Source organism: Mustela putorius, unplaced genomic scaffold (genome assembly GCF_011764305.1).
Source record: "Mustela putorius furo isolate JIRA1106 unplaced genomic scaffold, ASM1176430v1.1 tig00003858_pilon_pilon_pilon, whole genome shotgun sequence".
NCBI lineage: Eukaryota > Metazoa > Chordata > Mammalia > Carnivora > Mustelidae > Mustela > Mustela putorius.
In genome coordinates, this window is record NW_025422010.1 from 9,875,755 (window position 1) to 9,892,611 (window position 16,857).

The window sequence follows — 16,857 nt, forward strand, 5'->3', positions numbered from 1 at the left end:
GATGCTAGGATGGCAGCTGATGTCAATCAGAAGCCCAGTGAGTTCTTCCTCTATTAATTATGTATGCAAGCTCTTGCAGGAATGTCTCCTGAGGACAGAGAACTTCTAGACTATTATCTACCCTGACTCTAAGTTTTCTAACTTTTCTTAACGGGGTGTTCTGGTGCCTATAGTGGCCCACAGACTCTGTCCCCCAGGCTCCAAATGTCTAACGGTACTTCTGAGGGTCCTTGTGGGAAAAGTGTTTATAGTTCTAATTATTTAACAAACGCTTAAAGGAATGTCATACTGAAGGATGGTCTTCCAAGAGCAACGCCAGCACAGCTCAGGCATTGATTAAATTGTTTTGACATAATTGCCAGTTCCCAAGAATCATGACGGTCACTGCTTGAACAATTTTGGAGGGAAAACTACTGGAAAGAATCACATGGGTTAAGCACTGGAAAATCAATTATGGAGAATCATTTATTTATTTTATGGGAACACTGATGTCAAATATTGGCATTAAAAAAAAAGCCCTAAATTTATCTGACCAATGAGGTAATTGTGGCTAGAACTCAAACACATAAATTTAAAATTTTTATTTGGTGCAAAATAGATCAGATCCCAGGCTCTGCAACCCCTCCCCCATGCTCTTTAAAATGGTTAAGAGGTCAATAATATTAATGAGACCCGTGCCAAGGTATAAACAAAAATATGGACAAGGAAATTGGACATCAAGACCATATACAAGGCATAAACCACTAACGACTCCATGAAAGATTTACTCCCCAGCAAAGGGAGCTGCCTGACAGTGAGCAATGACAGCCAGCTCCACTACCAGGAACACTAGTGCTCCTAGCCCAGTGACAATTGTCACAGCTACACTGGGAGCAGGTTAGCTGTCCCACCATGTAAGCACTGGGTCCTGAAATGAGGCATTATGGGGACCGCACACGAACAGAACCTCCAGAGGAATTTCAGAAGGGCAGAGAAAAATAAGCAAGTCATACAGGGCTCTTCAGCAAAGCACTTCTCCATTCATTTAAAATCACATATCCAGTTCTATTTTCTCCTCCTTTCTATTCATCAGACTTACAGCACAAGTTGCATCATTTTTAAATACAGGCAGCCTTGAACCACAAACACAATGAATGACAGACCCACATACACCAGCTGTGACTACTGTAGCTCCTGATTCCCCCCCAACCTCTGACAGTGGGGGAGGTGTTTCCACTGGAATGACCTTATTAGAAGATGAGAGCTTTTAGACAAGGACCTGAGCAGCGGAAGAAAGAGGTGCAGGAATGGGAGCTGCATCAGGAGAGTGTGGGCCTGGCTGCAGTCCAGGCTGTGGGGCAGGGTGCAGAAAGAGGAAGAAGAATGATGAGCCTCGGGAGGCATAAGAGAAGAGGGGACTGAGCACATGAAGTGGAACATATAATCCCATTTTTCAAAAGCCTTGCAACCAGAGAGGAAAACTGAGCTGGCAAGGCGCTCACACAAATGGTCGAGATTGGAGAGATCCATGTGATAAAGGAAAAATTAGGGTGTTCCCTCCATTTCACATGTATGTCCTATGTGGAAAGGCAAGGAGCAAAACCAGAGGGAAAAGAGATCAGGGGTCTGCTCTCAGATGAGAGGAATGCAGTGGCTGGCTCTGGCAGAAAGCATCTCCAATAATGGAAGGAAGAAATGGATGATGGTAGCCAAGTGTGACAACTGTCATCAGTAACTAACAGCAAAGGACAGGAGGGGCCCAGGTTGCAAGGGAGGCATGGCCGACATGGTTACGTGCCATGTTGCAACCCTACAACTATTGGAACTACGTGACGACCAGGTTGAAAACATGATTTTAGGATATAAGAAAGTTCTACAGCTTTGGGTAAGTTCCTAGGTACTCACAGAGAAGAAAACAAAAAGGGATTGTCTTAAGAACAGAAATCAAGATTTATTTACCTTTTAATCCTAGGGCCAAGGCGTGAATGAGAAATTCATGCCAATGCGTGAATGAGAAAATTTAAAAAACACTACCTTGTAGATGCTACAAATCCCAGGCAATCCTGGTTGTCAGGAATTTCCTTGTCATGAGATATTTAGAGGGGAAGAAAGAGATCTATGAGGATAAGGTTAAGCGATTAAATTAATCCTAGATTTTAAAACTTAAATATGCACGCTAAAATTTTGATAGTGACTGATGAAACCAAAGAGAGCATACAATTTTCAAATTAGTAGAGGGAAAAATGAAATGATACATAAAAATACAATTAATTAAAAATAGGCAGAAAAGGGGTGACGGAGGGAAGAAGAAAAAGTGGAACAAACATAACTCACAAAATAAGGTGATAGCAATGAATTAATTCACATATATACCAGTATTCACAAATTAGAGCTTTACTAAGTGGCAAATTACTAGAGTTTAAAGGTAAAAGTTTAAGATTTAATTGAAGGAATAAAATTCAGCTATATGTAATCTATAAGAGTGACAACTAAAATAGAGAGGTTGAAAATATACACAGGAAAATACTAATTAGAAGGAAACTGGCATAATTATATTTAAATTAGGCAAAATAAACTATAAGACAAAAGTATTATGGAAGACAATAGCATTACAGACTAATGATGTAATGTTCAATTCACTTGGAAGAGATGACAATCCTACACTTGTTTTTTCCTGATAACCCAGCTGCAAAATATATGACCTCTTCTAAACAAAATATATGACCTCTTTTAACACATCTCTTTCAGTAACTGTTGGATGAAATAGAGAAAAAGCTAGTTAAGTATACACAAACTGGGCTGCCTTCGGCTTGGGTCATGATCTCAGGTTCCTGGGATCGAGTCCCACAGCGGGGTCTCTGCTCAGTGGGGAGCCTGTTTCCCCTCCCTCTCTGCCTGCCTCTCTGCCTACTTGTGATCTCTTTCTGTCAAATAAATAAATAAATAAATAAAATCTTAAAAAAAAAAGTATACACAAATCGTGAACAACAAAATTTTTAAAAAACTTGACCCAAAGACTATAGAGAACACTGCACTCAATACTGTTGTTAAAATACACAAAATTGTTGAGAAAGTTGACCATGTGTAAAGCTCTAAATGGTGTCCACAAATGTCGATGAATTTCCTCTGCTCATAGTGCAATTAAGTTAGGAATAAGGCAACAAAAAAATTTCCTATGCATTGATAAATAAAACACACACTCACATGCTCTAAATAACTTATGAGTCAAAGAAAAAAGGGTGATGAAAATTACAAAATTAAACACTCAAAAGTCAATGATAATAGTACTCAGCTCTTAGAGAAAAAATAAAGAGCCTTAAAATAATTGCTTACACTAGAAAAAAAAATTAATGTGTTTAGCATCCCATTTAGGAATCAAAAAAAAAAAAAGAAAAGAAACAGAGAAAGTAGAAGGAAAATAATAAAGAGTGGGAAGAGAAGGAGTCTTTAAAAATGCAATATTCAAGATCAACAGAGCCAAAAGTTATTTCTCTGAAAAGGTGAATAATAAAACTAACAAACTTTTGGCAAGAATATTCAAGAAACAAGAAAGACAGAAGGTGCAAATAAACAACATTAATAATGAAAAAAAAAAGGAACATGAGTGCAAATTAGACAGATAATAAAATATTAACACACGTATGCCTCTACATAACAAAGTTAGAAAAAATGCACAAATTCCTCTGAAAATATTAGCTATAACTATTGAGAATTTAGTAATTAAAAATTTTCCCATGAGGAAACTGCCAGATTTAGTCAGTTCCACAGGCTACTACCAAAGATAATTTGAAATCTTACAAAAAAAAACAAAACAAAACAGAGTGCTAGCCCATTCATTTAAAAAAGTACATATACTTTTTATTCTAAAATATAAAAAAGGGAAATAGAAGGATAATTAAGGGACGAGTCCCACTTGTGAACACAGATGCAAAAATCATTGGTGAATAGTATTCAGCAATGTTTAGTATGTATCATGACCAAGTTAGCTTTATTCCAGGAATAAAATGTTGGTTCAGTATTAGAAGATTAAATATATTAATGAACTCATGATGCTAATATATTAACGAAATCAAGAAACTATTTTACATAACAATAGATGTTGAAAGAGCATTCTATCAAATTCAATATCTATCCATGGTAAATAGTATCAATAAGCCAGGGATGGAAGGGACTATCCTCAACTTTATCCCAACTAATTATTAATCATTAAAAGAATTTTCTCTTAAAATCAGGGCCAAGACAAAGATGTTTACTAACCTAAGTTTTATTCAATGTTAGACTGAATGTTCTAGTGAGTTTCATAAACAAGAAGAAACAGATTAGATGTATAAGGATTAAAAAGAAACACATGGGGCACCTGGGTGGCTCAGTGGGTTAAGCCACTGCCTTCGGCTCAGATCATGATCTCGGGGTCCTGGGATCGAGTCCTGCATCGGGCTCTCTGCTCAGCAGGGAGCCTGCTTCCTCCTCTTTCTGCCTGCCTCTCTGCCTACTTGTGATCTCTCTCTGTCAAATAAATAAATAAAATCTTTAAAAAAAAAAAAGAAACACATGGACATTAAAGAGGGTAGACATGATTTCTCCACAGAAAACTCTAGAATAATCTACAGACAAATCACTGAAATAAAGATAGCTGAAAATGTTTCTGGACATAGGAGCAATATACAAAAGGCAACAGCTTGTGTTGTGTGTGTACATATAAACATATACACACACCCACGTATATATACATACACACACCTCTATGTATTCAAGTGTATCTTCTATATTTTTGCAATAAAAAGAAAATATAACTATTTTTAAAAGATTTTATTTATTTGAGAGAAAGTGAGAGAAAGAACAAGTCAGGGGAGGGGCAGAAGGAGAGAGAGAGGGAGAAGCAGGGAGCCTGGTTTGGGGCTTGATCCCAGGACACTGAGATCATGACCTGAACTGAAGGCAGACACTTAGCTGACTGAGCCATCCAGATGTCTCACTTTATTTTTCTTAAAAAATATTTTATTTATTTATTTGACAGATAGAGATCACAAGTAGGCAGAGAGAGCAGGCAGAGACAGGAGGAAGGAGGCTCCATGCTGAGCAGAGATCCCGATGTGGGGCTCGATCTCAGGACCCCGAGATCATGACCTGAGCCGAAGGCAGCGGCTTAACCCACTGGGCCACCCAGGCGCCCCTCACTTTATTTTTTTAAGATTTATTTTTACTTATTTTAGAGAGAGAGAGAGAGAGAGAACAAGCAGGGATGGGTAGAGGTAGAAGGAAAGACAGCATTGAGCAGACTGCAAGCCAAGCGTGAAGCCTGACTTGGGCTCAGTCTCATGACCCTGAGATCACAACTTGAGATCATGACCTGAGGCAAAATCAAGAGTTGGGTGGTGGGCCAGATGCACCACCCAGGCCCCCCAAGAAAATATAACGTTAAAAGATGCTATGGCCATAACAAAATAAGTATATACAGCTAAAAGATGTACAAGACTTTATGGAGCGCTTTTTGAAACTTCACTAAAAATTATAAAGGAAGATCCCAATAAATGGAAACATAATCCATATTAACAAATAAGAAAACCTAATATTGCCAAGAGGTCAGTTCTCTTAATATTGGTAAATGGATCCCATGCAATTCCAAACGAAATTACAGGTTTTCATGAAGTTGATTGTATAAAATGTCCACATTTTCAACAGACAAGGTAAGGATTATGGAAGCACAAAGCCTAACAACTGCCAACACATTTCTAAAGAAGAACAAGGCAGACAAAGTCATACATAGAGTGCATACAAGTCAATAAGAGACCTTAACACCCTAGTGAAAAAAAGAGGCACATGATACGAACAATTCACTAAAGAAATTTTCACATGGCCAGTAAACATAGGAAGACATATCTAGTTTTAAATGGAACAATAAGATAGTCTTTTTTCACCCATCAAACTGGCAAGGATTAAAAATAAAAACTGACTACTGCTCACTGTAGTGCTGGTGGGTTGTAATAAGCATTCTGCAGGCTGCTCGTGGTGAGTGTGAACTGGTACAACTTTTTTGGAAAGCAAGTTGTCAATTTACCTGAAGAAACTTAAGGACCTTATACTCTTTGAACCAGTGAATCCATCTCTTGAAATCTATCTAGAGAGAACAATGGAGATAAATCCAAAGAATTATTCATGGCAGTGTTCAAGACAAAGCCATAGGAAACATTTGTGCTACAATACGAAGTGGGAAAACATTGTATGAAAAAATATATAATGCTTTTAATGCATTAAAACATTGGATGTACTGAAATATACTGAAAATTGATAGTGGGTTTGTGGGTGACTTTCCTTTCTTTTTTTTAAAAAAATATTTATTTATTTGACACAGAGAGAGAGAGAGCACAAGTAGGCAGAGCAAGAGGGAGAGGGAGAAGCAGACTTCCCGCTGAGCAGGGAGCCCAACACGGAACTTGATTCCAGGACCCTGGGATTATGACCTGAGCTGAAGGCAGTCACTTAATGACTGAGTCACCCAGGCACCTTGTCTTGTCCTTTCTTCTTTATAGTTTTCTTAAAATTTCCATAAAAAACTATGCATTGCTTTTATTTGTTTATTTAAGATTTATTTATTTGAGAGAGAGAGAAAGTGGGGGAGGGGCAGAGGAAGAGGAAGAGAGAGAATCCTTAAGTAGACACTTCCCACTGAGCACAGAGCCCCATGTGGGGCTTGATCCCAGGATCCTGAAATCATGACCTGAGCCCAAATGAAGAGTTGGATGCTCAATCAGTTGAGCCACCCAGGTGCCCCCATTTTGCTTTTAAAGGAGAACAACAATAAAATTGGGATTTGGAAAGCTTTAAAAACATATTTAGTTACTCTGTATCCTACAACTATTTTTTGTCATTAAAAGAGAGAAAAAATAAAAGCAAGCATTCTCTTTAGGCAGATAAATTATGTTAATTGGATTTATAGTACATTCTTTTCATGTTTCAAGGAATAGGCTTAAAATACATGTAGTGATCAGCCAAGTGAAAGAGTTTGGCCATAAAACTGGCAAAGAACTCAAATGCATAATTACCTAAAGCACATAAATGCAATACATGTAAAAACATACGCTATTTATAATTAACCCTGAAGACATTATAACTGTTCAGTATCTCTCCTATGACTTCCCAAAAGTAAACGAGAAAAGGTATCCCTAATGGGAAACAATAAAAGATAAAAGAAGTGAGAAAGTTTTTAAATGCACAAGATACTGAGTAATACAGGCAAATTCCAACATGGAGGTAAAACTACTTTTATTCCAAAAGATGCAAAAGAAGAAATTAGAAAAGTTGGCACATCTTTCTTTTTAGTGGCATGGCAGGTCAAAAAAATTATGGGCTCTGTTTCAACATTATTTTGGTCTGAATAATGCATGGGATGATCATGTGAATTGATACAATATGATGTGAAATGAACTAAGTAATTAAAAACATTTAATCCTGGGCGCCTGGGTGGCTCAGTGGGTTAAGCCGCTGCCTTCGGCTCAGGTCATGATCTCAGGGTCCTGGGATCAAGTCCCGCATCGGGCTCTCTGCTCAGCAGGGAGCCTGCTTCCTCCTCTCTCTCTCTCTGCCTGCCTCTCTGCCTACTTGTGATCTGTCTCTGTCAAATAAATAAATAAAATCTTAAAAAAAAAAAAACATTTAATCCAAATAGTTCCTTATTATTCATGCTCCTTAAAAACTGGGGCAGTGAGGATCAAAGATTTATTGGAATTATGATCATAAACACATTTCCAAACATGGCAAGGGCTTGATACAGAAATGTACTAACATTCTTACTATATCCTCTCCATTCAGAGTTCTCAGTGTTTTGGAAATGGGGTGGGGGTTAGAAGTCAGAGTGGGAGGGGGTTGAGTCGGAGGAAGAGAGGGGAGGAAAAGCTAGAAAGGTTATACTAGGATGGAAACTACCTCCTTCAGAAATGCTGAATAAAGTCACAATTGGCAAGGGAGAGCCAGAGAGCTGCCCGTGGATGCTGAGTGGGGGCACTCTACACAGTGACTGCTGGGCTGTGGCTCTGAGGCAGCCAGTCAATGTCACCTGCTGGAAAAATCCCAGCCATGGACATTTGTCAACCAATCTGGAAGTCTGGCATCCCTGAGTGGCGGCACTACTGATGTGAGAGACATAAGGCGAACACCTGGTTCCCACAACTGATTGAGTTCCTTCAAGGAAGGTAAGTGGTTTGCTAGAGGGTCCAGCCCTAGGGTCTCAGCAGCCCCTTCATGACATGAGGTCAAAGGCTTGGGACCCACATCTTCTAATTGCCAATCTACTTGCCATTTCTACCATATAGCACTGTTCTTGGGAAAAAATGATTTGACTTTTCAACTAGTTATGTTTTTGTATCATTAAGTCAAAGCTTCAAGGTGTTATCCTGGTTCTGCCTAGACGACAGAAAGCCGGTTACCAGCACTGTCATCCTTGCATTGTATCATCTCACTGAAAAGAGATTCAGCATCTTCCAGAAAGGGTCTTTCAGAACACTGTAGGCTTTCACACACAACTCAAGTTTACACATTCATTTTCTCCCTCTACTAGATTGGTTGGCAGTAATGACCCAGGGAAGCAGCATATGGAACCCCCACTCTCCAGAGCTATAGCTTGATTTTAACTTATCACTGGTCCTGGTGGGATTCCGGGGTTTCAACGAGCCAGGCGTGCTGATATCCAAAGATATGGAGTCTCTGGTACATCTCAATGAAAAACAAGAGAAGGAGAGGGGTAATGCTGGAATGACCTCGCTCTCAGAGCTGGGACACTGAGCGAGATTAATGGGCAGCATCTGCTGCTGCCGAGATGCGGGAAGGCAGAGTTGGCACTGTCAGCGGGACCCCAGGGCTGGATGGGTCTTCTGCCAGAGGACAGAACGCTTCAAAGCAAACAAAAGCACAGAGAGGAAAAATAATACTCTTGCCATGAAATCGCAAGTCAAATCAATAAACCACAAGGTTAATTTCCATAGGTTTGTAGTTCTGTGGTGTTGTGTGAGAAAGTGATTGGCACAATGGATAGAACATGGGGTTTGGAGTCCACAGATACGGGATAAATCCTTCCACTCGATGGTGGGATGGCCTTGGGAAAGTTTCTTAAATTTGGCATCATTTCCTCCTTGTCTGTAAATGGGTATGATAATGATGTACTAGCTTTCTGTTTAGAAAGATCCTTGTGCGTGCCTGTGTGTGTTTGTATGTGTGCATGTGTTTGTGCGTGTGCACGTCTCTGTACAGGGCTGAACATGAGATGTTAGATATCATGATCAAAACTCCAAGAGCCAGGGGTGCCTGGGTGACTCAGTGGGTTAAGCCTCTGTCTTCGGCTCAGGTCATGATCTCAGGGTCCTGGGATCGAGCCCCGCATCGGGCTCTCTGCTCAGCGGGGAGCCTGCTTCCCTTCCTCTCTCTGCTGGCCTCTCTGCCTACTTGTGATCTCTCTCTGTCAAATAAATAAATAAAATCTTAAAAAAAAAACCAAAAAACTCCAAGAGCCAATGAAGACTTTATGAAAAGTCTACTCCTCCAAGCTTTGCTCCCTGCTGAAATATGTCCATGATAACACAAATTACTTTGATGAGCTTTTAAACTGTATATGGTGATACATAGTTTCTCTCTTGGAATAGTCATGTTAAAGTCTCGCCTAAATAATTCTATATTCTTTCTACTGAAATTAAATAAGAAATTTAAAGCTAGCATGGGTTACAAATATTTATCCTAAAAATTTTTAAACACATGGTTGGCATTCAGTGAGTAGAATGATCAGCTAGACCCACGTCCATTAGGACCAGTTTTAAACAATTGGTTATTGGTAAGGTTCAACTTGGTCAACACCATTTTATTCCTGGTTGGTTCTTGCTAACTCACTTGATCCTATATGATGATTTATGGCACTGTGTGTATTTTGTCATAGCTCTATCCATCTTTAATTTCGTCTTCCCGTCTAGGGATGTGTGTGTTTAAATACCCAGAAATCCATTAAGCAAATACAAAGTAACTTCTATTTAGCAGTGTTTGTCAAATATCTATTGAGTAAGTCAGTTAATAAATAGCCAACCACATTATCAGTTAAGATACTGCCTGCTGTATTATCTGTACGTATGTTGCCTACCAGGTTACTCACAATGGACAGTGCAGGGGGGCGCAGGCTGTTTCTGATTTCGAGAACCAGGAGAGCTCCGGGAGGAGGCAATGTCTGAGTTGGGTCTTATGGAATCAGGTCCACGAAGAGGGAGCTGAAGTCCATCTAGGCAGAGGCCACAACATGAAGCAGTGCCTAGAGTCATGAAGGTGCTTGGAGCAGAGAGAGGACCATAAGACATGTGGTGGAAAGTGGCCACAAAAGCAAGCCTGAAGAACAGTCTAAGATCATATCCTGGAGGTCTGAGGAGACTGTGCTAAGGAGTTTCCCAGTCTTGGAAGGCATCCACAGCAGAGTTTTGAGCACCACGTGATAACACAGAGAGGACATGAGGCGATGGAAAGGTAAGTTAGGGTACTCTCATCATGGCCCCAGCAAGACTGCGAGGACCAGGCAGTGGGGTTGGAGAGAAAGGGATGGGATTGGAAATGGTGGGGAAGGTGAGCATTCGGGACCTGTAGGCAGCTGATGTGGTGGTGAGGACAGGGGAGGGGGCAATGACAGCCATGCTGAGGCTCACCAGGCCAAATTAGTGGGTGGTGACACCATCCAACTGATCCCAAATGCACATGAGGTCAGCAAGAGTGAGGACACAGGCACATCTGCAGTCCCTTCTGGGCCGCGTTCTGTGATTAATGTCATCTGACACTAAAAGCATGTTAACAAGTGGGAAAAGTACTCAACTTCTCCCAGGGTAGAACATTCTAACAACCAGCTTCCAAATGCAAACCACACAGTTGACCAGAGTGCCTGAAACAAGCTGGTAAATGTCTACGGCCATCAACTCTCATCAGAAGGAAGCCATAGTCTCGTAGGAAACAACAACTTTTAACCAAATTTTCTGAAGCTTGAGCTCATATGTGATATCATCAGGGGCACAGGCAAGAGGCAACTAAGTAAAAAACCAGCTAACACAGGGGAGGTCCTGACAGCAAGCACGACTACGGGGAACACAGAATAAAATAAAAAAGACACTTTCATATTCGCAGTGTAAAAAACAACAAACTACTCATAGTAAAATCAACCCTTTCTACTGCATTATTTAAAAGCATGCAGAAACTTTTATCCAATAAGAAAGTATCTATAAACACTTGCACTCGATTTGCCCCAAATAGCCTGAGCAACTTCAAAATTTCGGATAGGTGTTTTTCTCATCTTCTCATGGACCAGCTCAGCATCACCATAATAATTAAAAAAAAAAAAAATGTGTCAAAACTCACTTGGCTGCTCCAGCCACTGGAGGCACAACTGTTGTGATTCTTAACGCATTTACAGTGCCTGCCAATTCTCCCTCTAATGCCACATCCTTAAGCTTTCAGTGGTTTGGCTTTGTTTGTTTTGTATCCTGTGGAACAGAAAATAACCTGCACTGATTGTGGCGATTGATTGACTCAGCTGGGGCCTCAGAGTATGAAATGGCAACTGAAACGCATATCTGAAAGTGTGTGTGGGCTGGAGGTGAGCAGGAAGGGGGTGCCCCCACCCCTGATTATAGGCGCAAGCATGGAACCAGCCGAGGTCAGGCAATGGTTCTATCAACTTAGTAACACAAAGTACCTTGTATTCTGCTTGCTGCTCCCAGCTTTTGGTACCTAACAAAGAGGCTGCCCGCACAGGGCGCAGGGAGGGCTCTGAAAACTTTTCGAGAGAGAAGGACACACAGTTCTCCCTCTGTCAGCTAACCTCCAGCTGGGGAGGGGCAGACAGCCCTGGGGTAGGGCGGTCCTCCCAGGCCCTACGGCTGTCCCCTCTAAGGATCCACATTTGTCTTCCCTGGCCTGTCCTGTCTAACAGCATCTGAGCCTGAATGTGGAATCATACTTGCAAAGGCCACAGAGAGGAGGCGGCTTTCTTTAACGTTTCGCTGGCTTCCCTGAGGTGGGAGGCAAGCAAGCAAAAAACAGACTTTGAAGGGCACTTCAGACGTTTTAATAATAATTCCTTCTTCCTTGGCACAACTTTGGTCAAACATGAAAAAAGAGCCAAATATTAATAACTGGACTCCATGAAACAAAATCAGCTATTTTACTCAGAAAAGAGGGGGAAAGATGAGAGGGGAAAATATCTAATGCATATATTTTTTCAAAGACTTATAAGGGTCTACCAGCAGATAGACACGTTTAAAGACAACTCAGGTTTCAGAAAAACGCATAGGCTGTACTTAAGCCTGAAGATTTTGGCATAACAACTTCAATTTCCCAGTTTAAATTGAGCTGAAAAACAGTCTCCATGTTCAATTATAAAATTAATCACCAGTGCTTGTACCCTTGAGAAATATACAGGAGAAAAGTAAGTGGGATAAGTATAATACTTCCCTAAATATATTTAGATATATATGTATACACTTTTTTTTTTCTTCTTCTCAAGAGCAGGCTGCAAAGTGTTACTTAGGTTTACAAGTTTTAGTTCAGTAATTGGAAAATAAATTTTTGTGGCCCAGAGCAATATTGATTATTAGCTAATGAGGGTCATCTGTGTTTTTCAGGATGCCCTACCTGGGAGTAGTTTTAAAGTGTGGTCCCTTCCTTTCTCTTAATTTTACAGTGATAGCAAAATGCGCTCTTTTAGAATTAAGCAACTGTGGTCCTGTGTAAGGTTAATGTCTTTTCTGCTTGGATCCGCAGAGGGACTTCAAATCAGTCATAAAATAGAGAATGAAAGAAGGTCTTCTGGGGATCCCAGAGGGGAAGAGATTCACTCTCCAACCCCACAGGGTCCACACTGAGGCCCCCGGGGGCAGCGACAAGTGAGAGGACAGGTCACCCGTGTCTAGGATGGGGCCTGTCAGTTCAGGGAGGAGCAGCAGAGTCACTGTGACTCCAGAGCACAAAGGCCCAAGTCTGTGGGGAGGGAGGGATGGGGAGTGGGCAGGAAGGCACAGTCCTACCTTGTGTTCCCTGTTCATGCTATCTTTTTTCTCCCATTTTTGGTAAAGGCACAGATGTTCCCCAAGGGGTTAGCACAGATTGCTTGCTAGGAGAAAGGACACGCTCCTCTCTGCAGCAAAGTAAACAAACTTGTTCTTTCTGTTCTGTCTTTCTCCTGAGATCCCTGATCCACTCTCCGATGACAACCTGCCATTTTCTGTTCAATTCAGCATGTTTACTTTTTTATTGTGATTCATGTCTGAGTTTCTTTTGAATCAAATTACTGCATTTCCCTGGTGAGGTATGACATATGACGGTCTTGTTAGAACAAAATCAAATATAAAATTTGCACTCAGTGCTGCTCCATCTCGTCCCCACCACATGTTTTCCCTTTGGTTTGGACACACTTCTGTCAGCTACTGGAACGGTAATGAGTCCTTCCAGCGCTTGGGAGAATTTTCAGACATTTCTTTCTTGGAAACAATAAAGACAGACGGTTTGAAACAGTATCAACAGAGAGAAAGTCACTATTTCAAAATTAGTTTACAACCTAGATGGCTGTTTTCCCCCAATAAGCATGGATTGAAGAAAACCAGAAAGACCAACTGATTGACACTGGTGAGTCACAACAGCAGCTGAAGACTTTCTTGACATTTTATCCCTGGAGATATAACATCATTCACTGTTTCAGTGCGTCTGAAACAGTGAATGGGAATGGAACAATGTAATTGATATTACACTTTACAGTGACTAGTTTCCCTCTCCCCTTTACTTTTCTGCATGCTGATTATTATCTTTCAAGCAATTTTCTGTGTGCCTCGTACAAATAATGTTTAAAAACTAGGTTGAGCCAAATAGTGCAAGAATGAGTCTCCGTCCAAATACAGGAGAGACTTAATGTTACCTGAGTCCTTCTTCTGTTCCCACAGCTTCCAGGGTGACGTTCAAGCTTCTTGGTGGGATGCTTTTTGATCAAAGCCTGACTACCTGTGACCCCCAGCCCTTCCTAGGATTCAGGCACATAGTACTACTGCCATTTTGGAGCACACCCCATTCTCTGCCTGGAATCTGTCCTTTTCCACTTCCTGGCCAACTCCCGCTCACTATTTTCAGGAGTCATCCAAGCTCAGTCTGGTGCCCCAGACTAGACGACGTGCCCTCAGTGGCCTTGAAAGGACTGCTGTGAATCTCTCTTGTGGGATTCAAGCTGACAGACATGCTGTAGTCCCCGTATGGCATGAGCTTCTGGCAGGGGAGGGTGAGACAGGAAGTTCTCCATCTCCCCAGCATCCGGCAGTGTCAGATTCACGGCACCCACTTAGTACACACTGGCCAGTTAACAAGTGCGGCAACTTGTTAAATTAACTGCCTCTCCTCCATCTTTTGTTGCCAAAGACACCCTAGAAACTTTAAAAAAAAAAAAAAAAACACCAAAAACAGTATTTGGTCATCTATAGTCATACCATTCTCTAGGACTTTCTTAATTTAGATATGAAAATATTCTTTTAGCAACAAAAGGTGACAGGATCTACTTTGAAATACTTATTTTCTCAAACCCTTTGTCCACAGAATCAAACCTACCTACTCATTTAAGTGACTTTTTAAATGGGAACTTTGGATGATACACGATACATGGTAAGGAAACCAATGAGTGTTTTAGACAAAGCCAAAATGTACTAAGCCATAATGTGACTGGCTCACTCTATCCTCAGAGTGCTGAACACAAGAAATGACAGAGATGGACTGAAACCACAAAATGACACAATTTCCCCACAAAGAACACGGTGTGAACTTTTCTCTTGGCTCTTATTATGAGTTAGTATTTTTCTTTTTTACTGCTTAACACTTGAACTAAATGCCAGATTCGATCCTAACACTTAGGCTGCTACATGAGGTAATCCCCCAGTAAGCTTATGAGGTTGACACTATAGGTATTCCATTTTATGGAGGAGGAACCCGAGGCCCAGAGAGGGTACACAGCTTACCCAAGGTCACACGGCTAAAAAGATGCAGAGCTGAGCTGGAGTACAGTGTCTGGCCCCAGAGCCTGTGTCCCAAACGACAGTGAGATGTATGTTGCACCAGGCAGACAGGGTATGCCTGACTTCCTCTGTGGATGCGGGGCGTCTGGATGGCTCAGTAGGTTAAGCCTCTGCCTTTGGCTCAGGTCATGATCTCAGGGTCCTGGGATTGAGCCTTGCATCTGGACTCTCTGCTCCAAAGGGGAGCCTGCTTCCCCCTCTCACCTCAGCCTGCCTCTCTGCCTCCTTGTGATCTCTCTCTCAGTCAAGTAAATAAGCAAAATCTTAAAAAAAAAAAAAAAATGAAAGGATGCACACTCAGCCACATGGTTCACAGAGGTGTATGTGGAGCGCAAGGACTGCCCCCTACAGAATCTTCCATTTCATAATTCTCCCTCTAACACTTCCCTGTTTATTCCTGCTTTTCTCTCTAGCACATGTTCTTTTTAACTTTTTCCCCTTTCTTCTTCTTTCCATCTTTAAAAAATAAAAAACCAATAAACTGATAATGGTTTTGGTGCTTAAAAGTATTTCCCCCTGCCCCCCAGTTTCTTGAGATATAACTGACATGTAACATTGTGTCAGTTTCAGGTGTGCAAAGTGATGACTTGAGACGCGCATATATATTACAGTCCTCTCTGATCCACTGAATAGCTAAAATGAGAAAGAGTTTCTTGAAATGTAATTAATACATTTTATTTCAGTGTAACAACCCTTAATAAATCTTCAATTATAAACTGCTTCAAATGAGTATACCCTATTCTAGTTTGCACTTATAAATCATATTTCTTCAGGAGATATGACTGGAAAGTGAATTTTTGTATGCTTTCAAATATGCATCATCTATAGTGTGTTATTGGAAGTCTTGAGGTATTTTTATGTAGTCCGTGAAAAATGGGACTTAGGTGATCTTATGAATCGTTATTTGAACCTCTAACTAATCTCTTTGACATTAACATCTTTAATAAACATTTGAGCAATATCTGCATTCAGAATATTGGATAGAACTAAGACATCATCTCTATTCATTAGGCTTATATTTTTTCACTAACCTAATTTTGTCTTTCATAAGATATTAATGCTTTTGGAAGTCTTACTCTTAATCCTATTAATTCCTAAGCTACCCTTTAAAAGTGCATGAGGAAATATGCAAAGGCAGTCAGTTTCATGGAATTACAAGCAAAATTGCTAAAGGTAGCTCTAAGAACTTCGGGGTCTCTAAAATGCAAAACTTTATTGGAAAATATTGCCTGGACTGAAATCTGACCATCGAGGCCCAGTTTCCTTGGTGCAGTGGCCTTGTGAGCTGAGGTCACTGGCAACAAGGAGAATGCTCATGTCAGCAGAGTGTGTGTCTGTCCGTTTCTCTGCATTGGCCTAAAGACCCAGTCTTAAAAGCCGCATGGTGCAGCTCTGATGGCTCTAAAGAAATCTCTGGCGATTCAGCTCAGAAGTGGGGCTAAATCCAAGACAACACCACATCTGGGGCATGAAATGAAGGATCCTGAGTGTCCCCGAGAGAGAAAGAAGCAGAATTTGAGGGCGCCTGGGTGGCTCAGTGGGTTAAGCCACTGCCTTCGGCTCAGGTCATGATCTCAGGGTCCTGGGATCGAGTCCCGCATCGGGCTCTCTGCTCAGCAGGGAGCCTGCTTCCTTCTCTCTCTCTCTCTCTCTGCCTGCCTCTCAGTGTACTTGTAATTTCTCTCTGTCAAATAAATAAATAAAATCTTTAAAAAAAAAAAAAAAGAAAAAAGAAGCAGAATTTGAAACTTGTAGGATACAGAGATGGTAGGAACTGATTTTTAAAATACTCTTAATTCCAGACCAAACGTTTCCCGACTGT

At 41.0% G+C, this 16,857-nt stretch overlaps 1 protein-coding gene across 10 annotated transcripts in view; it reads right to left on the minus strand.

Moving 5' to 3' along the window:
* The window catches only part of PTPRM (protein tyrosine phosphatase receptor type M), a 776,839-nt gene that overhangs the window by 117,121 nt on the left and 642,861 nt on the right, over positions 1-16,857 (minus strand). The gene's annotated exons all lie outside the window — the stretch shown is intronic.